Genomic DNA, 22,239 nt, shown 5'->3' on the forward strand with positions numbered 1-22,239 from the left:
TAAATGTAAGTTCATTGATCAAGTAGGGGAAGCTATATTGAATGGATTCCCCATCCATTTCCAAGGGACTAGTAGACTAGAGAATGAGGAGGTGGAACATCAAATGATGGAGTGGAGCCATATAATAGATGGTGTGCCACTTGGTTGTTAGCTATTTTAATATCATGCGGCTTGTTTATCCATATAAATTTGACCCAACAATAGTAAAAGAACATAAAATCCTATTATCTACAAGAGAGTGGTTTTCCTATTATATAATATTGTAATAACAAAGTTTTTTTGTTTAAGAGTATCATATGTTAGGAGGTTAGAATGATACCATCGACCATTTTCTGTTGAAACTATTGAATTCGATAAGAACATGAATATGGTGTACTAAGTGATGTGGTGAAGGTTTCAATGTACTAGGGATGGGGAATTACACCATCACAACACATCGGCATGACATGCCACATTTTTTTAGTAAACTAGTGTTACAAATGCTACATCAAGTTTGGAGGAAAATATTCAAGTGGGCACAACATTTCGTCTAGAAATTATATTCAAATGAAATTTATATCACTAGAAATATCTTTAGGAGTAGAAATTGATGATGGTGTTAGAAAGGAATACTAGTGCAATTAAGGAAAGAGAAGAATATTTTGACAACCCCATCTCCATAATTTCACCTTGGCAGCTGGGCTTGGACACCATACATCCATAATCAATTGTTAGGGGCTAGGTTGTTTTATAGATAGTATTCCCAAATTTTTACATCATGCACTCGAGTATACAACTCCTTTTCACACATAGGGTACATGAGAATTATCCCATGAGATACGTAATAATGGTAACATGTAGGCTTTCCTCCCTACAGGAAGACTTATGTCATAATATATCCACTCACATTAATATCCACTTCAAAGGATAATAAAAGTTTGATAATGGAAGATTTTGTGCTTGATTGATTTCATTCTTTGACTCCTCAGAGGCCTTTTACCAACCCTTTCGTAACTAGAAACACATTCTTCTCATTGTTATGGCAAGGAATGGTGCCCTACTACTAAAATAGAGGCTATGATTTTCCTAAACTACTATGGTATCTCAACAGTGCTCCTATGCTCATAAATATTTCTAAACATTAGACACATCATAATGGAATCCATATTGGTGAGATTTACATTGAGATACCTTCCACCAATCACATAGCCTAAAAAAACAAATGACTATTGTGAAGAATAACATTTCGTAAAATTTTCTAATAGCTTGTGCTTATTCAAAGTATCTAGCACATGTAGCAAGTATGATATGTGTTCCTCCCATGTAAGATTTTTATAGTTTTTAGGGTGTTCTTCCTTAAGTATTATTTATTGACTCATACATCATAATGCATTAGTTTGAAATATAGTCGGGTGAAGTATTTTTCATACTAGAATTCATCTAATAGATCATCTTTCCTAGCTAGGGTGTAGCTATACTTGAGAGAATTTATGTTTGTTTCCTTGTAAGCAATGCACATTTAGTAAATCCAATCCTTATTTGAAATAATTATGATGAGTGACTCATAAGGCCATGTACTTGGTTGAATCACACCTTGCTCTAGTAGTTGTTAAATGTACTTGTTTACTTCACTTCTATAAATAACTATCTAGACAATTATATATTTGGCAATGGAGAACCAACAACAATTGTATCTTTTTCTTCACATCCTTCCTAGTGGTATCCTTATAGGATATTCAAAAAATCCCTTGTATTCCTATACAAAATGTTCTAGTTACTATCTTTTTTCATTAGATCACCCCTCTAAAGATGTCTTTGATATCATTGATTATTCCCTTAATAATAATAAGACATACTTTTTAGTGGAGCTAATTAGTTTCATCAGTTTGTTAGAACTTACAAGTGAAATATTAGACATCCCCTTATGCATATTGAAGATGAAGTATTTTCCATCGTTGGTAAGGTAGTACTAGTTTCTATCTACATGAATATTGCATTCTATATGCATATACAAGGACTCCTAAACATAAGTCTGCATACATTCATGGAACTAAGTTTAGTTCTACTTTGTCGATAAAACAGTCACTAGTATCAAACTTAACTTTAAATTTTTTAGTTGCATTTATATCCACCCACTTGTTGAACCATACCAATGGATATGGGCTAATATTATCATCAACCTTCAATGCAAATGTGTTGACTATATCCACTGCTATGATACTTTCTAGTGAGCTTGACTCAAAGAGAGAATTACACATTGGTTTCTTGAGTTGTATCTTTATATGAAACAGTCCTTTCATTTCCTTCTCTCCATGTTGTTGAAGGTTATTCTTTTTTTGTAAGTAAGAAGATTATATTATATAACAAGTATAATACAAAAAACTGCAAAGGCAGTGTGAGCAGGGATGTACAATATTCCTGGGCTAATCGCCTGCTCAGAAGACGTGTTACAATTACACCAAAACGAGGCACACCACGCAGGGTGGCGATAGACAGAGCAAAACATTTCTAGACCACAGGAGCTACCGTGAGTCGATGGTAGAAGTATTAGCCGAGCAACAAACACAGACTAAAGCCGAGATAACAGAGTAAAAAGATAACAGAGAAGCCAGAGCGCGAGTCAGGAAAGGGGCTGACATGAAGACTTTAGAGGTAGTAATTACCCATCTGGGCGGTGGTATCCAAGCCACTGTTCTTGACTTGGCTGTCGATCCTCGCTTGCAGCTCTTCCAGGGATGCAGGCTGAAACGCTACAGAGGTCGATGGCTGAGCAGCGTAGTTCACGTTGGAAGTGGCTGGCTGCGCCACAGGAGCAGTGTTAATGGAGTTCTTGAGAAGCTGGATGAGCAGCATCATCAGACGGTTCTGGGTTTTGATCGATTCATTCACCGCGGTTAATTTGCTGTCCAGGGAGCTGTTGTAATCTGTGATCCTGGCCATCTGTTCTGTGGTGAGATTGACCTGAGTGGTGAGATTAACCTCTGTGACTGATTCCAGCGCTTTAGCAATTAAGGTTTTCATGCGCCAGCATTCCGCCTTGGTACGCACAAACTGTGTGGCCCTCTTCGCAGGCGTGCCGGGGTCTGTTACCCAGTTGACCTCAGCGGCGATCTCCATCTCCGAGCGACCGTCCTCCTCACGCTTTGCCTCAGCCTCCAATTCTGCCATTTTGCGCTTGATCCTGGTTGCAGTCCTGGTTTCGTAGCCACTTCTTGCTGCCTGAAGTTCCCTGTTAGCCGCCTCGCAGCGACTGCTCCCCTCTTTCATGGTGAACCTCTCGTGGCTTGCCCGAGTTGAACCAGAATTGTAGGCGGAACCACTCTCAACACAGACGTTAAGAACAATAAGGAGAACAGGGCAATTGCCCCTGTTTTTATAATGATAGTAGTGATGCTTCCTCAGGGGATCAGAGTAAATGCTTCTGATAGTGGTGGTACCTTGCTGGTAGGTGATCTGAGGAGTCGCACAAGCGGGCCTGTCCCTGGAGGAATTGGAGCTCATGATGTAACTGCAAGGTGGGCGAGCCAGGTGCCAAGTGTGTGGTAAAAACCTTCGCAAAGGGTGGTGGCGCGTGAGGGTGGGTATGCTCCCTGTGCTATCATGCCTGAAGCTGATCCTTCGGGCCTTGTACCACCGTCTTCCACTCAGAATTGCCATTAATGGTAGTGATTCCTTTCCATGCAAATCCTTTCCGTGCGTGCTGAAAGGACAGTGTTTGATGTGCCGGATCCCGTCGCTTAAATCGTTATGATCTCCAATCTGCAGGAGCTGTTGCCGCCGGGAGTACCACCGCCCCCTATGTCCAATCAGCCCGTTGATGGTTTCAGGTTGACACTCCTTACCTGTCTTCTCGTAGTTTCGAGATTGTTGCCAAGTGCCATCCTCGGTTAAGGTTGGGTAGCCTGAGTAAGATCTTTCGCTGCCAGTTGTATGCATGCTTCCTTTATGGTTGGGTCGTCAAACTCCCGCCAGCATCTGTCAATGGCTATGTTGGGGTTGTCTGCTCCACAGTTTGCCAGATGGTCAGCAAGACCATTCGCTTTTCTTCTGGTTGTTTGAAAGATAAGACCCTTCATCCCCATAACTAGCTCAGCTATGTTTTCCGTTGCTTTGGCCAGCCTCCAATGTTTGGTCGCTTTGCTTATGGCCGTGCCTGTCTGTAGGCGTTTAGCCGCCATGATAGCCAGAAGAGAGTCTCCTTCGACTATTAGATTTCCCCTTCTGAGATTTTTTAGGATTTTTAAACTCTGCTCAAGTGCAGCAAACTCGGCCTCATTATTAGTTGCTTCACCTAAAGCTCTGCAGAACATGTGAGTGATTTCCCCTGTTTGATTTCGGATAGCTCCCCCAATACCTGCTATACCAGGGTTTCCCCGAGAGGCACCATCAAAGTTCATTTTCAGGCTGCCCATAGGAGGTCGTTGCCACATCGAAGAAATTGAAGCGGGTTGGTTAGAACCTCCCCCTGTTGGTTGATGGCACACAGTTTCCAATTGAAACGCCTTTAAGATTCTTAAATCCTGAATAGTTGGTTTTTCCTCAGCTGCAGCTTTGCATTTGGCTTGTATGAGCTGTTTGATATTTGTTGAGATGGATTCCTTTGCAAATTCTGGGCTTCTAGTTTCTTCTCTGAAGATTCTGCGGTTGCGTTCTTTCCAGATGGTCCAAACTATAAAGCCGGGGGCAGATTTCCAGATGCTTTCCACTCTGTTCACTTTGGAGAACTTGCTTCTCCAGTTGGAGATAGTTTCCTGTATTGAATCCCTGTTCCGGTCAGAGGCTCCGAGAATGCTTTCCATCCATTCCCAGAGCGTAGAAGCCCATTCACAGGAGTTAAGGAGGTGGTTCATTGTTTCCTCCTCCTTAGTGCACATAGGGCACCTGGATGGTCCACTGAAGCCTTTCTTCATAAGGTTTTCCCAGGTGAGAGTCCTCTTCTGCATTAATAGCCATAGAAAAGTTCTTATTTTCGGCCAAAGCAAACTGTCCCACACCTTAGTTGCCCAGGGTAGAATATTTGGTGGTCCTTCCTCATCTATGATGTTCCGGGCCTCTTTCAGAGAAAAGTTCCCGTTCCCTTTGGGCCCCCATCTGAGCTTGTCGTTCTCGGTTGCAGTTCTAATTTTCCTTTTTGAAATTTGTTGATTTAAATCTTGTAGAGTTTCCTGAGGGAGATCATTGTTATTTAAATCAAAAGCTGTCCACTGCCTCCAATCCTGGTCAGCATTGTTGGTCGACCAGTACTGACTTACAGTGAATTTGCCTGCCTCTTGCTGACTTTGTTTCAAGGGAAGGAGAAGAGGGGAATCCAACTTGGGAAGCTGTTGCCAGGCATCTTCCCAAAAGAGAGCATTGTTGCCATTCCTTATCTCCCAGAAGCTATGATCCTGGACTATGCTTCTATTGGCCTGAGCGTGGTTCCAGATTGGTGAGCCATTGCGGGTGATCTGCATCCTGATTATGTCTAGATTGTTGCTGTTTGGCATGTACTTCTCTTTCCAGTGAGTGGCCCAGGGAAGACTCGTATCTGAGATCCATTTCCACCAAATCTTGGCTCCACAGATGTTATTTACTGTTGCTGGATCAACTAGATTTAGCCCTCCCTTGTTCTTTGGTTTGCATAGCTTTTCCCAGGCCACCAGAGCCCATTTTTTCTTCTCGCTGCTTCCGCTCCACAGAAAGGAGCGCTGAATGGCGCGAATTTGGTTTAAGACCCCTTTTGGTGCCGGGAGGATAGAGAGCATATAGTGAGGAATTGACTGCAAAACCGCCTTTGTGAGAATTAGTCTGCCTGCAAAGTTTAAAGCTCGGTGAGTCCAGTGTTTACTTTTCCTTTCCAAACTAGCTAAAATTTTCTCCCAGTGCCCTTTCTGCCAAGGTTTCAGCGTGAGGGGGGCACCAAGGTATCTGGAGGGAAGGGATCCAATTTTGAACCCAAGGAGACGAGAGAGGTGAGACTGAATGGAAGGGTGAGTATTGAAGAAGAATAGAGTAGATTTGGAGAAGTTGATCTCCATCCCTGAGGCATGGCTGAAAAGATTGAGAATGTTTCTGAAGGCTAAGGCTTCTTTGACAGTAGGGATACCGTGTAACATGGTGTCATCCACGAATTGTTGATGGGTTGTGGCTTGACATTCTCTAATGGGTTGAAGGCCTCTGACGATGCCTTCTTCTTTGTTCCTTGTTATTAGTCTGCCAAGTCCCTCCATGAGGATGATAAACAAAAAGGGGGAGAGGGGATCGCCTTGCCTAATGCCTCTGGTTGGTTGGAAGGGAGCTGAGGGAACCCCGTTCACAAGGATGGAGTGTTTAGGTGACTTGATGAGGGCTAGAATCCACTTGATCCACTGAATGCTGAATCCAAATGCTACAAGCACAGCTTCCAGATAGGACCAGCTAACCTTATCATAAGCCTTGGAGAGATCAAGCTGCATGAGCATACCTGCTTCTTTTTTGGAATGAAGAGAGTGAATCATCTCCTGCGCAAGCAAGATATTATCCATGATTTGCCTTCCCTCCACATAGCCAGATTGTTCTGGAGATATGATGCCCGGAAGGATAGCTTTCAACCTGTTTGCAATGACCTTTGAAATTATTTTATAGATGACATTACAAAGAGCTATAGGCCGGAATTTTTCCGGAGTATTGGCCGCTTCCATTTTAGGAACAAGAGCTATGAAGGTGGAATTTAAGGATTTAAGAATGGTCTTGGAGCGTCTGGAGTCTTCCACTATTTCCCATATATCTTGCTTGACGATGTTCCAGCATGCTTTGTAGAAGTTGATGGTGAAGCCATCCGGGCCCGGAGCTTTATCATTGGGCATGCTTTTGACAGCCTCCTCAACTTCTTCCATTGTAATTGTTTTTCGGAGGGACCAGTTCTGTTCTTTAGTAATCATTCTGGGAATTACTTCTGTGATCTTTGAAATGGCTTCCTCCCTATCAATGTCTGGTTCCTGCGCTATGAGGCTGAAGTGATTTCTGAGGGAGGCTGAGATTTCATTATGATTTCTTATGAGGTTCCCCTCCTCATCTTTTAACTCCAGGATTTTATTAGCACTTCTGTAATCCATGGCTGATCTGTGGAAGAACTTTGTATTTTGCTCCCCTTCTTTCAGCCAAAGAATTCTGGATTTCTGTTTCCATAGAGTTTCTTCCTGTTTGCACCTGGTGTGCCATTGCTGCGTGAGTTCCTCTTCTAGTTTGCTTGTCTCCTCCTCTCTGCGGCCTTCCATGCCTTCCTTTTGTATTAGTTCCAGTTTCTCTTCGATAATTGCTTTCTCCTGGAAGATATTTCCGAAGACTTGTTTGTTCCATTCCTTCAGTTTAAGTTTGATGTTTTTTAGTTTCTGTTGCAGAGTGAACATTTTGGATCCTTCCTCCCTTGTGGGCTCTTTCCACCATTTCTCTACCATTTCTAGGAAAGAGGGATGTTCTATCCAGAATTTTTCAAACCGGAAGGGTTTGTTTTTGGGAGTCTCCTGAATCTCAACTGCCAGAGAGACCGGCCAGTGGTCTGATCCTCCACTGGGGAGGATGTTTGATTCTACGTCTATTCCTTCCAGTATCAGATTCTCTGAAACTAAGAAACGGTCCAATCTAGAAGCAATGAGCCTATCTCCCCCCCGTCTATTGTTCCAGGTATATTTTCCGCTTTTGGGATAAACATCCACCAGTTTTGCATTCTCTATGAAGCTTATGAAGGCCTCTCCATCCCTGTGTAGTTTTCTTAGGCCTCCTTTCTTCTCCAGGAGGGAGGTTATCATATTGAAGTCTCCCCCCAGGATGAAATTGGCATTCTGTTGTCTTTCTATAAGTTTGGTGAGCGAATCTAGAAAACAAAATTTATCTTCTATCTTTTGGGGACTGTAGACATTAATACAGATGAAAGAAGAAGAGTTACCTGTTGGCTGCATCTCCAAAGCCAGGTAGTGCTTGCTGGCTTCAGCTGTTAAGAGATGAAACCTTCGAGTATCCCAAAAGGTGGCTAGGCCTCCCTCACGTCCCTTACTTTCAATCTCCATAACTTCAAGATTCCTGCTTATCTTCCTTCGTAGCATGCCTATGAGTTCACTGTTGCATTTGGTTTCTTGGAGAAACAGCATATCCGGATTATACTTCCCCATTATTCGCTTTAGGACCCTCTGTTTGGCCTGACCACTTATTCCTCTGGCGTTCCAAGAGATGACCTTCATAGTTAACAATTTGGTTGGAAGGACGAGTACTCATCTAGCTGCCTAATCAAGCCAGCATTGATTAACATTTCGCCAAGTTCCTGTAGCTGCTCTGTGTTTGTTTTCCGGCCCCGTCTGCGCTTGTGTCTTGGGCCGGAAATTCTTCCCAACTGCAATTGGTAGTGTGGAGAACCTCCCTTGATTATTCCAAGTTTGCCTTTCTGTTTCTCCATAAGTGCCTTCTGCCGTGCGATAAACAGGTCATTAACCTTCCTTATTTCTTCCTCTGGGACTGCTTCCATTCCCTTGGCTTTCCAGCTTGCCACCAGCGCCTTTAGGTCCATTCCATCCGTTGCGAGGGTGTTTTCCAGCTCCCAGTCCTCACTTCCTGCTTCACTTGTCTGCATATCTGTCTCCTCCTCCGTTTCGACGATTCTGTCGGCCATGAGGACCTCCCCTCCTGTTGTTGCATCCGGCCTTTCTTCTTCTGTGGGTTGTCCCTGCTTCTCTTGCCTCATGTTTCCGTGGGGAGTGTGCTGCTTTTCCTCCGAGTCCGTCTCTAGGTCAAGAACCTCAAAGGGGTTGCTGAAATAGTTCCTATCTACTCTTCCTTTACCATTTTTCCTTCTGATGGCTCTCTGCCTGTTCTTGGGTTTAATGAAGTTATTCTTATCTCTGGTAGTCTGTGTTTTTTCCTCTTCTATCTCCTTTTTGCTCAAGGGGCAGTCCCTTACTAGATGTCCATGCTCGTGGCATTTCCGGCATCTGAAGGGTATTTGCTCGTAATCTAGCGCCTGAAAGTATTCTTCGTCCCTGTAATCAAGCCAAACCCCCTCGTGCAGTGCTCCTGACACATCTAGTTCAACACAAATTCTCGCGTAGGTGGTGTATCTTTTCTGCATGGTTGCTTCTGAGGCTTTGACAAAGGTGCCAAGCTTGTCTCCGATTTGTTTCAGTGCATTAAGACCCCAATAGTCGATGGGTAGGGAGAAGAGTCTGATCCAGACAGGCACTTGAGTGAAAGTTTCCTTCTCTGGTACAAAGTTTGGCTTCCAATGTCTCATGTAGAGCCCGGCTGCTGCTAGAAAATAAGGGCCTCCCTCAAACACTCTGTCCTTGTCTTCTAAACTGGTGAAAACCACTGTGAAAAAACCTTTGGCTCCTAAGTGCAGCTGCACGTCCCCTTTCGGTTTCCATTGTTGTCGTATCCATTGACAAAGGGTTCTCTCAGAGGGCCAGATGCCCATGAATTTGCAGATGATGGCATGTTCCGCCATGTGATCCCTGTATGCTTGGATTTCAGGGTCGTTGATAGTTACCCTCAGACTGTCTTCTTTTTTTGGCTTGCAGGCACTGTTGTTCACGTGGGTTCTTTTGGGGTCTGCGTTTGTCTCCCCCTCCTTCTCCGGATAGACTATTCCTTTACCTTTCCCTTCTTTGTCGTTTATGGTTTTCTCCTTTTCATTTTCTGATGGCTGCTTTCGGTCATCATTCTTGTCCTGTTTGTCTGCAGTGTTTCCCTTTACTGTATTCCTAGCGCCTGCGGCTTTGTCTGTCTTGTCAGAATGTGGCTGCTTTTTTTCCCTGTTGCTCTTGCCGCTGAGCATCTTACTGTTCAGACCCTCGATTCTCACTCCCACCGTAGCTTTCTGTGGTTGCGAATGCGCTACCACTTGTTTGAACGACGGGGTCCCACTGGACCCCTCGGCACCCATTCTTCCCGAACCCACTGCCCCGCAATAGGACAGTGACACCCGAAACGAGCTAATGGAGAACAGTGCGTCTGCAGCAGAGGAAAACCTAAACCCTAGACAGGTTAGGTTAAGACTCCATTATCGAACCAGTCGCCAAGGAGGACTCTCTCGCTGTTTTCGACTCCTTGTGTAGTTTTTTCTCACGAAGCATCATATTCATAATTCACTACCAATGAGTTATAATTGTCAACCTGTTGAAGGTTATTCATATTGATATCCTTTTTCATTGAGGTGTAGAAAATATTTTCATGACACATTGGAAGCCACTCTGGAGTAGATTATTTAAGTCCATAGAAATGAGATTGCTTTTCTTCTAATCATTATTTCAGTTAGTAAATTTCATTTATAAATATAATTTCCAAAATTTATCCATCATGCGGCCATTAAAATTGTAATGGTTGTACTGGTTATGAGGGTATTTGCACTAATTTGTAGTGGGTTCTGCCTTATTTTCCTTCGCTCCATTCGAATTCTCTTCTTCCCTTAGATGGACGCTTCCTAGTGCTCCTTTTGCTTTAAATCAATTTACTATAATTTCTTTGTATTAGTCTACAAAATCATCATCCACCATTCCAGTATTGAACAACATCACTTTCTTTCATAGATGATTATGTTGACCCACGTATATATTTTAAGAGAAAATATGGGTTCTTGGAAGAGATAACTAACAATATTTCCATCTTCTTAAATTATATGGTGTACCCTTATACACTTATCTCATGTTTCTTCCTAACATATTAAAAAAAATCCATTAGTATTATATATACCTAATACTTTACAGTTGGGAAGTGATGAGAATCTTACAATCCTACCACTTAGTTACTAGAGGATATCCCTCTAGCCTAAGGATATCCATGAGGATTTTCCTCTAGTAAAGGCAAGGCCATCTAATTTCAAACAAGAAAATGAAATTATTTTGTTCCTCCCATATTTGGTTACTAGTAAACAATCCTATAAATGTCGCATCCACTGATTTAATCTTACCATGTATATTTTCATGGTCCAATATCTCTTCTTGAGTATTATTTGTTGAGTTAGACTATGTAGACATTCCTAAAACTTGTCATATTTTGGGTCAAAAACTTGACCCATAGTTAGGGAAAAAAGGATATAATCTAAATTAAAAAGCGAGTGAACCATAAAAAATATAAATTACTTTGAGAGATATTACATTAGATAGTTATCCAATAGAGTGAGTGATGGATACGCATAAAAAACAAAATGAAATAAATTTATAGGAAATTTTGGGAATTAGTAAAAATGTTCCATGGTTGAGAACTTCTACATTTCCAAACACTTTATTTTATTTGATAATGATTGAGCTGGATATTAGTGGCCACAAGCCTATTACAATTAGACCCCCAACACTATTGCCTTTCATTTCCCTAATTTTCAGCACAATTTCTTATTTTCGTAGTTTTTTACTTTTTGGCAGTTTTTCGGGACATGAACTTTTGGAGCCTGTTGGAAATAATACTGAGAGGGGGGGTGAATCAGTATTATCAAGTTCTTTTTAATAAGTCTTCCTTATTTATACTTTGAATTATTCTTGTATGTCAGTACCATAAAACAATGAGCATGAACAAGAAAAACAGATAGTCACACCAAAGAACACCAGATATAAGGTGGAAACCCAATGTGGGTGAAAACCACCTGCTGCAAAATGTCTCTATCTTCTTTCAATTAGAAACTCCTTTTACAATGATTTTGTACTGGTGCATTCCTTTACCAGTACGCAGGCTGCAACCTGCAGAGAGCTACAACTCTCTCTCGTTTTCCAGTCTCTCCTGGAAGGGAGCTACAACCCCCTACTTCTTTTCTTTCAAGGACCACTTTTCATGAATTTTCAAACTGGATCCAAGAATATCAAATAATCATCAAGTACATGAAAGTTACCCAAACTCCAAGAATTACCCAACTTCTCAGAATGCTGTAAACAGAAAGATAGTACCAGAAATATAAACCCAGAATTCTGCAGCAATAAATAGAAGATGATCAACAAATGTTTTAGGACAGATACACAATTTTTCTTTATCTGGACCGCGTGGCACCGCACTTCACCTTCTACGTCTCTGCGTATCCCCGCAGAGAGCCTTCCACTGCACCGCGTACCCACGCACTGTTTCTTCAATCACGCCGCGTACTACTACTGTGGCCACGCACCCTCAGATGCTATCGCGCTGCGTATCTACGCACCTACGGCTTCTGTAGCGCCGTGTACTTTCACTGTGCCTCCGCACCTGAACCTCTATCGTGCTGCGTACCCACGCACTGCGCCTTCTTCTGCTGTGCGTACCCACACACTGCGCCTTCTTCTCTTGTGCGTACCCCCGCACTGCGCCTTCTTTTGCTGTGCGTACCCCGCACTGCGCCTTCTTCTGTTGTGCGTACCCCGCACTTGCACCTTCTTCTGTTGTGCGTAACCCCGCACTTGCACTGTTAATCACCTGCGAACCTATGATTAGGGCCAAATTGCCAGTCCACCAGTGTGCCACAGATAGTCAGATGCCCATATCTGATCATGCGCCCAAGAGATCACACTTCATAGATTCACTTTCAACTTCACTTTTATATAGATCAAGCTTTTAAACCGATAACCCAATATTTCAGATCTTAAGATATACAATTTGCAAAAGATACTTTGGCCAGGTGATCTCCTTCCCTATTTATAGTCAAGCCCTTATCCACACCATGGGACAAAACCATCAATAACCAATACAACGGACCCAAACCGGGGCTAAATTAGATCCTATACCACGGGCCAAAACCATAGGATCAAGAACGGCGGGCTAAATACCACGGGCCAAACATAAGAAACCCCACATGAGCGTGCTTCTCTGCCTTGAACTGAGTGAACTAGGGGTCCGCACCTCATGAACGGGTAATCTGTGGGTATGTATGCACTTTATCTATGATATTCCTGCGGGTCCGCAGCTTTTGTACAGTGTACCTGCGTACCTCTTATTTTCCAACATTTTGAGAGCCTGAACAGAGCATTACCACTTAAGAGAGTTGCCATCAAGTACAACACCTGTAACATAGAGCCATACCAGAACCATAATTCCAACAATCTCCCCCTTTGGACTTGATGGCAACCTTAAGATCTTCAACGTCATTCTCCCCCTTTGACATCAAGGGCGAAGGGTTATGCTCCCACTAAGAACATGCTCCCCCTGACTATAAACCAGATCTGCAAAGAAGAACCATAATCCACCAAACACCATAAATGACCATGAAGGAGATAGAGACATATTGCAACAATATTCAGACCAAAATCCATGATCTCCTTCTGTACTTCCTCCATAATGCCAACAATGCATTATATGCTCCCCCTGAACCTGTGCCATTCGATCTTTGACCAATCCGCAACCCAGCATATGTACGCATATACCCAAGATGAGCCTTGTGTACAACCAACCATCAGAAGAGATTCAACAACAAGATGATGCATCAACAACCCCCAGCTTTTTCCTGAGGTATTCAAAGGTTTCCCTGGGCAATGGTTTGGTGAGTATATCAGCAACTTGTTCCTTAGAAGGAACATACTCCAACTTGACCTTTTGTTCAAGTACTTGTTCCCGGAGAAAATGATATTTGATCGGTATGTGCTTGGTCTTTGAATGCATGACTGGGTTCTTTGAAATGCTGATTGCACTTGTATTATAACATAAGATGGAGATGGGTGGTATACAAGTGATTTGAAAATCCTGCAAGGTCTGCATCATCCAAAGGAGTTGAGTGCAGCAAGATGCAGCAGCAACATATTCCGCTTCAGCTGTAGACAAGGCAATCGAACTTTGTTTCTTGCTGAACCAAGATACTAATCTGGAACCCATAAAGAATTCACCACCACTTGTGCTCTTCCTGTCATCCATGCTTCCAGCCAATCTGCATCTGTATAAGCATGAAGTGTGAGATCTGTATCTCTAGGATACCATAAGCCATAGTTTTGAGTTCCTTCAAGATATTTGAAGATTCTCTTTACTGCCTGAAGATGAGTTTCCTTTGGATTTGCCTGAAATCTTTCAACTATTCCTACTGCATGCATTATGTCTGGTCAGGTACCTGTCAAATAAAGTAGACTTCCAATCATAGATCTGTAGGTTGGTTGATGCACTCCTATGATTCATCATTTGCACTGAGGCTACATCCTGTGACCATGGGTGTACATGCTGGTTTTACATCTTCCATGCCATATTTCTTCAAAATCTGCTTGAGGTACTTGGTTTGAGACAAAAAGATCCCTCCTTCTTTTTGTTGGATTTGCAAACCAAGAAAATATGTCAGTTTTCCCAATAAGGACATTTTGAATTCTTTCTGCATTACCAAGGCAAATATTTGACTCATAGCTTCTTCATTGCTGCCAAAGATGATGTCATCTACATACACAACAAGTATTAGCAATTTGTCGTTTTCAACTTTTATATAAAGATTGCTATCTGCTGATCCTTTTGAAAAACCTTGTTGATGAAGATATTTGTCCAGACGATAGTACCAAGCCCTTGGAGCTTGTTTGAGACCATAGAGAGCCTTTTTCAATCTGCATAAAAGATTTGGATCATTTCCAAGAATGAAACCATCTGGTTGCTCAATGTATACTTCTTCTTCTAAGTCTCCATTCAGAAAGGCTGATTTCATGTCCATTTGAAATACTTTGAAGTTTTGAAAGCTTGAGAGAGAAAGGAACATTCGGATGGCCTCAAGTCTTGCAACAGGAGCAAAAGTTTATTCAAAATCTTTTCCTTCTTGCTGCGCATACCCTTTACAAACAAGTCTCGCCTTGTTTCTAATTACTTCTCCATTTTCATTCAATTTATTTTTGAAGACCCATTTTGTCCCTATAACATTCTTATCCTTTGGTCTAGGAACCAACTCCCAAGTGTTTTTCTTTTCGATCTGCTCAAGTTCTTCATCCATTGCTTTGACCCAACATTCATATTTGCATGCCTCTTTCACATTTTGTGGTTCAGTGGAAGAGAGTAATGCCAAATAGCTTGAAGCTTCTGCAATTGTTCTTCTTGTTTGTACACCTGCTTCTTTCTGCCCTAAAATCTGAGATTCTGGATGATTCTTCTAAACATATCTGGATGGAGTCTTCTCTTCTATCCTTATCTGCTCCTCTGGTTCTTCTTGAGGTTCTTCTTCTTCATCATTCTGTCTTTGAGGGTAGTCGTCATCTTCTTCGATATCTTCATGATTTACTTGCCTAGGAATGTATCCCTTCTCATCAACCACTACATCAATGCTATCAACAATTCTTCCAAGTCTTTTATTGTAGCACTTGTATGCTTTGCTGTGTGGAGAATAACCAAGAAGAATGCCTTCATCTGCTCTAGGTTCAAGTTTGCCAAGTTGCTCATCAGTATTCTTAATATAGCATTTGCTCCCGAAGTTTTTGAAGTTCTTTACCGAAGGAGTCTCACCATACCAGAGCTCATGAGGGGTTTGAGTGTTGTTCATTCGAACATTTGTTTTGTTGAGAATAACAACCACAACATATGCAGCTTCACCCCAGAAAGTTGCGAGAGTTACAGACTCATCAAGCATAGCACGAGCCGTTTGTTGGATTATTCTTTTCATTCTTTCCACTACTCCATTTTGCTGAGGAGTTCTAGCTGTAGAGAATTCTCTTCTTATCCCATGTTCTTCACAGAAATCGAAAAATTCATTTGATGTAAACTCCCCACCTCTGTCGGATCTGAGGCACTTAATTTTATATCCTGATTCACTTTCAACCAAGGCTTTAAAGGATTTGAATTTTTTGAATGCTTCATCTTTGTGCTTCATAAGTCCTAACCAGACAAACCTGGAGAAATCATCAATGAATATTATCAAGTATTCTTCTCCTCGAGGTGTCCTTTTCCTGAATGGTCCACATACATCTGTATGTACTAGCTCAAGAGGCATGCTAGTTGATCCTTCCTTCTCTGGAAAGTTAGTTCTGGTTTTCTTTCCAAACTGACATGATTTGCATATGGTGTTGTCTGGAATTTTGATATCCGGAAGACCGCGAACTGCCTGATATTTGCATGCTTTCCTTATTTGTGAAAATCTTAGATGCCCCAGCCTCCGGTGCCATAACTGGTGTTCATCATCCTTCCTTAGATAGCATTGTTGTTGTCCTTCTTCAAATATGTATAGATTATTTGGAGTTCTTTCACATTTGATCATTGTTTTACCTGTATCAAGATCACGAACAAGACATCCATTTGATCTAAATATCACCTCGGTTCCTTGGTCACACATCTGGCTGACACTCAGAAGATTATGCTTCAATCCATCAACATACAAAACATTTCCAGCTTTGACCTTTTCTTTTAATTGAGCAGTGCCTTTTCCTTTTATAGCTGCAGGAGTATCATTTCCAAAAGAAACTTTCTTTCCCTTTTCTAAAGCAGAATATGATTCAAGTTTTTCTTTATCACCTGTCATATGCTTCGAACATCCACTATCAATGTACCATAGATTTTCCTGTCCCTCTGCATAAAATGCTATCCCACATCTTTTTGTTTGTGGTTCCTTTATTCTCCATGTTTTGGTGCTTGAGGCTTGTTCCTTTGTCTGCTGAAACCTGCTCCTACATTTAGAATCTTCATGACCATAGTTATTGCAAATAGAACATTCAACTTCATTTTCAAGAGCCAAAAAGTTGTTATAGGTCCTTTTTGTAATCCTGATCATATTTCTTTGTTTTTGAGCTTCTCTAGTCATGATTGTTTTATATGCAACACATTGAGCTGCTTTGTGACCAAAGTTATGGCAAGAGAAGCATTGTCCATTGAAGAAACTTCCGCGGTTATCAAATCTTCCGGCCAAATGATTGTAATTTCTATTGTCATCCATTCTTGAAGAAAATTGAGAGGATTTTACCTGTGGCTGGTTGTAGCTTTTGTTCATCCTTAAGACAGATTACCCCTGGTTTACCTGATAGTCTTTGTTTGTTCTTGATGTAATTCGTCCCTGCTTTACCTGGTGATCTCCATTGTGATTTTGCTCATTCCTTCTTGCTGCATCAAGATAACTCCTTGAGGTGGATGCTTGGGAAGTTTCTCCATTATACCCCAGACCTGTCTTGTTCAGTGGAGAATGCTGTACATTGATGATCTCATCCAGAGTTTCAGATCCTTTGACAAACTTAAGATTAATAGCCTTTGTTTTCTCAATCTCTTTTCTAAGACCAACAATTCCACCTTCTAATTTTTCAAGATATTTTTCCTTTTCATCAATTTGAAATTGTAGAGTATCAATGATGATATTCTTTTCTTCTATACATCTCTTGAGTCTAGAAATTTCTTCATAAAGGCTATCCACATCTATAGCATCCATGTAATCGTCATCTTCAAATGCCATTAAAAGTTTATAGTCATTACCTCGTTCATCTTCATCACTATTTGATAGACCATCACTATCTTCATGAGTGTAGTAGCTTTTTGCATTCTTTTTATTGTTCCATCTAGCAGGTTCCTTTCCTTTGTCAATCTTATCCTTATGAGGACATTTCGCAGCATGATGACCTACTCTTCCACAAGCAAAACATTTAAAAGGTAACTTACCTCTGAACCTTCCAGTACCCTGTTGAAGATTTCTGACAAAATTTGATTCTTCTTCTTCTTCAGGCGCGTGACTTGCTTCATAGTAGTCTCCTTTGCCTGAAGCCTTCAAAGCAGCTTCTCTCCTGTCTGATGGACCTCCTTTTCTCATTTCATAAGCAGTTAGAATTCCGTGTAGCTGAGACATAGTAAGAGTTCGTAGATTTTCCTTTTCTTCTATTGCAGACACTTTAGATTCAAACTTGGGGGACAATGATCTTAAAACTTTTTCAACCACAATAGCCTCTTTTATTTCTTCACCCAAGTTTTTCATGCAATTAACAATCTTGTCTACCCAAAGGAAATAGTTAGCCACACTTTCATCATTATACATTCTGAGATTCCCATACTGAATCCTGAAGGTTTGAAGTTTAGCACGCTTTACCTGTTCATCTCCTTCGTAGCTCAAGACAATCTTGTCCCATATTTCCTTTGCGGATTTATATTGCATAACCTTCATGAATTCTGTTTGAGATAAGCATCCCAGCAGAGTATTGACTACTTTAGCATTTGTTTCATATTTCTTCTTCTCGGCCGGATCTGTAGGAGTAGCTGAAGGTAAAGTGTAGTCCGTATCTATGATATCCCAAACTTCTGTACAAGAGATTGAAGATAGGCAGTAACTCTTACCTTCCAAGAATTGAAGTTTGTCCCATCAAAAATTGGTGTCCTGATTGATGCTTCCCTCTCGTAGTTTCTCATGATGAATGATCTTCCTTCAAGCGATCAAGCTTCTCTGAAGGACCGGCTCTGATACCAATTGTTGGAAATAAGACTCAGAGGGGGGGTGAATCAGTATTATCAAGTTCTTTTTAATAAGTCTTCCTTATTTATACTTTGAGTTATTCTTGTATGTCAATACCATAAAACAATGAGCATGAACAAGAAAAACAGATAGCCACACCAAAGAACACCAGATATAAGGTGGAAACCCAATGTGGGTGAAAACCACCTGCTGCAATATGTCTCTATCTTCTTTCAATTAGAAACTCCTTTTACAATGATTTTGTACTGGTGCAGTCCTTTACTAGTATGCAGGCTGCAACATGCATAGAGCTACAACTCTCTCTCGTTTTCCAGTCTCTCCTAGAAGGGAGCTACAACCCCCTACTTCTTTTCTTTCAAGGACCACTTTTCATAAATTTTCAAACTGGATCCAAGAATATCAAATAATCATCAAGTACATGCAAATAACCTAAACTCCAAGAATTACCCAACTTCTTAGAATGTTGTAAACAGAAAGATAGTACCAGAAATATAAACCCAGAATTCTGCAGCAATAAATAGAAGATGATCAACAAATGTTTTAGGACAGATACACAATTTTTCTTTATCTGGACTGCGTGGCACCGCACTTCACCTTCTGCGTCTCTGCGTATCCCCGCAGAGAGCCTGGCACTGCACCGCGTACCCACACACTGTTTCTTCAATCACTCCGCGTACTACTACTGTGGCCACGCACCCTCAGATGCTACCGCGCCGCTGTATCTACGGACCTGCGGCTTCTGTAGCGCCGCGTACTTTCACTATGCCTATGCACCTGAACCTTTGTCGTGCTGCGTACCCACGCACTGCACCTTCTTCTGCTGTGCGTACCCACGCACTCCACCTTCTTCTGCTGTGCGTACCCCCACACTGTGCCTTATTCTGCTGTGCGTACCCCCGCACTGCGCCTTCTTCTGTTGTGCGTACCCCCGCACTTGCACCTTCTTCTGCTGTGCGTACCCCCGCACTTGCACCGTTAATCACCTGCGAACCTCTGATTAGGGCCGAATTGGCAGTCCACCAGTGTGCCACAGATAGTCAGATGCCCAGATCTGATCATGCGCCCGAGAGATCACACTTCATAGATTCACTTTCAACTTCGCTTTTATATAGATCAAGCTTTTAAACCGATAACCCAATATTTCAGATCTTAAGATATACAATTTGCAAAAGATACTTTGGCCAAGTGATCTCTTTCCCTATTTATAGTCAAGCCCTTATCCACACCATGGGACAAAACCATCAATAACCAATACAAGGGATCCAAACCGAGGCTAAATTAGATCCTATACCACGGGCCAAAACCATAGGATCAAGAACGGCGGGCTAAATACGACGGGCCAAACATAAGAAACCCCACGTGAGCGCGCTTCTCTGCCTTGAAGTGAGTGAACTGGGGGTCCGCACCTCATGAACGAGTAATCTGCGGGTATGTACGCACTTTATCTATGATATTCCTGCGGGTCTGCAGCTTTTGTACGGTGTACCTGCATACCTCTTATTTTCCAACATTTTGAGAGCCTGAACAGAGCATTGCCACTTAAGAGAGTTGCCATCAAGTACAACACGTGTAACATAGAGCCATACCAGAACCATAATGCCAACAGAGCCATTTTGAGGCTCTAAATTTTTGTTTTTTGGGAAACGGGAAAATTTAAGGGCCATGATCTAGAATTTTTAGTCAAAATCTTTTTTCCTCATATCAACCTTTATAATGGATTATTGTGCTCACTAAACGAAGATCATATGCCAAAGTTGTGACCCCACTAAGTTGATGTTCCAACTAGCCCTAACGGTGCCCACAAGCTTTTGGTTCTTCATATCCCAAGGTTAGGTTTTTGGACATTTTTGGTTTTTCATTTTTTATTGATAATAAAAAGGAATGAGAGCCTCATTGTAACTCAGTTGAAAAGACATGTAGTAGTCACATCTCTTCTTAGAGATAAACTGCCAACGTCGTAGCTAGTTTGTTTCCTTTTTGTAGGTAAGAAATTTTTAGAAGTTGTTATTCATTAATTGAATTTATTTTTTGCTATATCTCAGTGTTTTGGTTTAAATCTATATATCATTTCCTTCCTTCATGAATCTGGATCAGACAATATCCAAATTCTATGCTTCGCCCCCGTATATTCCTCATGTATCATTAGAGAAGGACTTGAATTGAAAAGAATATTAGTATTTTAATAGTAATGATGGCTATAAACTAATTTAATTGTCAAAACCTACTATTAACGTTCTTTATAAGAAGCCTAACTTTGACATTGATGATTAATTCTATGTTATTGTGATTTTCTTACTTTTATTCTCTTCAAGGAATTAACAAAATTTGTGTGCTTCTCTTTTATATATTTTTATCTAGTTGATGTAATCCAAACCTATTTTCAATATTTTAATATTGTTATCTTCCTAATATAATACAAACCTCTTAATAATTATTTAATTTAGGTTGGACAATGCTTGAACTTGGTGACCATGTTTAACCATGGTTGACATTTTTCGACTATGGTTGCTAACATTCACTTATATGTGACTATGGTGTTGGCATTATGATACAGGTGTTGTCCTTGATGGAAACTCAATCAGATGAAAGAACACAGTACAACAGGTTAACAAAAAAGAATTATAGATCAAACTACAAAGAATGAAGAAAAAGAGGTATACGCAGGTTCACCTTGACCAAGATGTGTATACACACAGGTTCACTGAACACAAGTAGCATATAAGTACACATACACTTTCACAGAAGTAAAAGTGCGTATATCTTAGAAGACTAAGTTTTTGGTCCAAGTGTTGGAGAGGTAAATCCCCTCTATGGATAGAGGCGATCCCTACTAGCCCATAATGGGTCTAGCAACAATCAGTCAATGCTACTATGCAAGTTCCTAATTGCAAATAAAATATAGGCAATGAACACCTACTTGGATTCCAATGCTATTGTTTGGTGAAGAGACGCCGTTCTCGCTCCTTCGCTTTGGCCGGTCACGATCTTCCACGATCCCCGTAGATAGATACCTGCACACATGAAGAGAAACACAAACACAAGCGTTAAATCTAATAAATGCAATTATACATCAGTCAGAAAGGATGTAAGTCACATTAACCATTACAAAGACAAATGAGAATGGAACCATAATAGCAGTCATCTATTATTAATCAATAACAGAGAAAGGTACAACCAAAGTTCTGACGTTGAGTCCTTCTTAAGAGGGTCCAGCCAGCAAGCCTCTTAAGCATTCACCCTTGGAGATAGATCTCCCAAGACAAGAACTCTCTCTCACACAAGTCCACACAAGAAAGCAACACTTCACAACCTTCCTTAAGCTCTCTAGCAATCCCACACTTGTCACACCAACTACCTACTAGCAGTAGCACTCTAAGCACTATCAATTCCACACTATCAAAAACTATCCAAAAACTAGCTGCTCATGGCAATGGTAGAGGCATAAATAAGAGAAGGAGTCTCCATGAATGGTGGGAGGATGAGCTTTCTACAAGGAAGGTGGCTCAAATGACGAACAGACATGCCATAGAAGGGAGGGAGACATTTACAAAGCCAACAACCAGGTCTGGAGTCATCTGGAAGGCTGGCTGTTAGAACAAACTCGCCCAAACTGGATCAGCGCGGGTGTATAACTGCACTGGAGCGCTGACATCGCATCTGAATAACGGAGAAGGTTGTGTCAGCGCGACTCAATACAAACATAGGATGCGCTGGCTCATGAAATTTGACCAGCACACAAAACACGTGTGCTTCCACGCTGGCAGCGCATTCTATGCACTATCAGGCGCCAGTCAACGCGGTTATTTTAATAACAGTCGCGATGATGGAAAAACTTTGGCAAAGTGGGTCATTTGGCCAGATTAGAGAGCATGAGCATGATTGATTTGAATTCATGACACAATAGGGAGACTGACAGAGAGACAGTGACAAATTACTGTGTAACAGATACCCCCTAAAGCATGAAGCCCGAGAGAGTG

The sequence above is a fragment of the Pinus tabuliformis genome, chromosome 4_1 (assembly GCF_031772625.1).
Source record: "Pinus tabuliformis cultivar Carrire ecotype Pingquan chromosome 4_1, CPIR1, whole genome shotgun sequence".
Lineage (NCBI taxonomy): Eukaryota > Viridiplantae > Streptophyta > Pinopsida > Pinales > Pinaceae > Pinus > Pinus tabuliformis.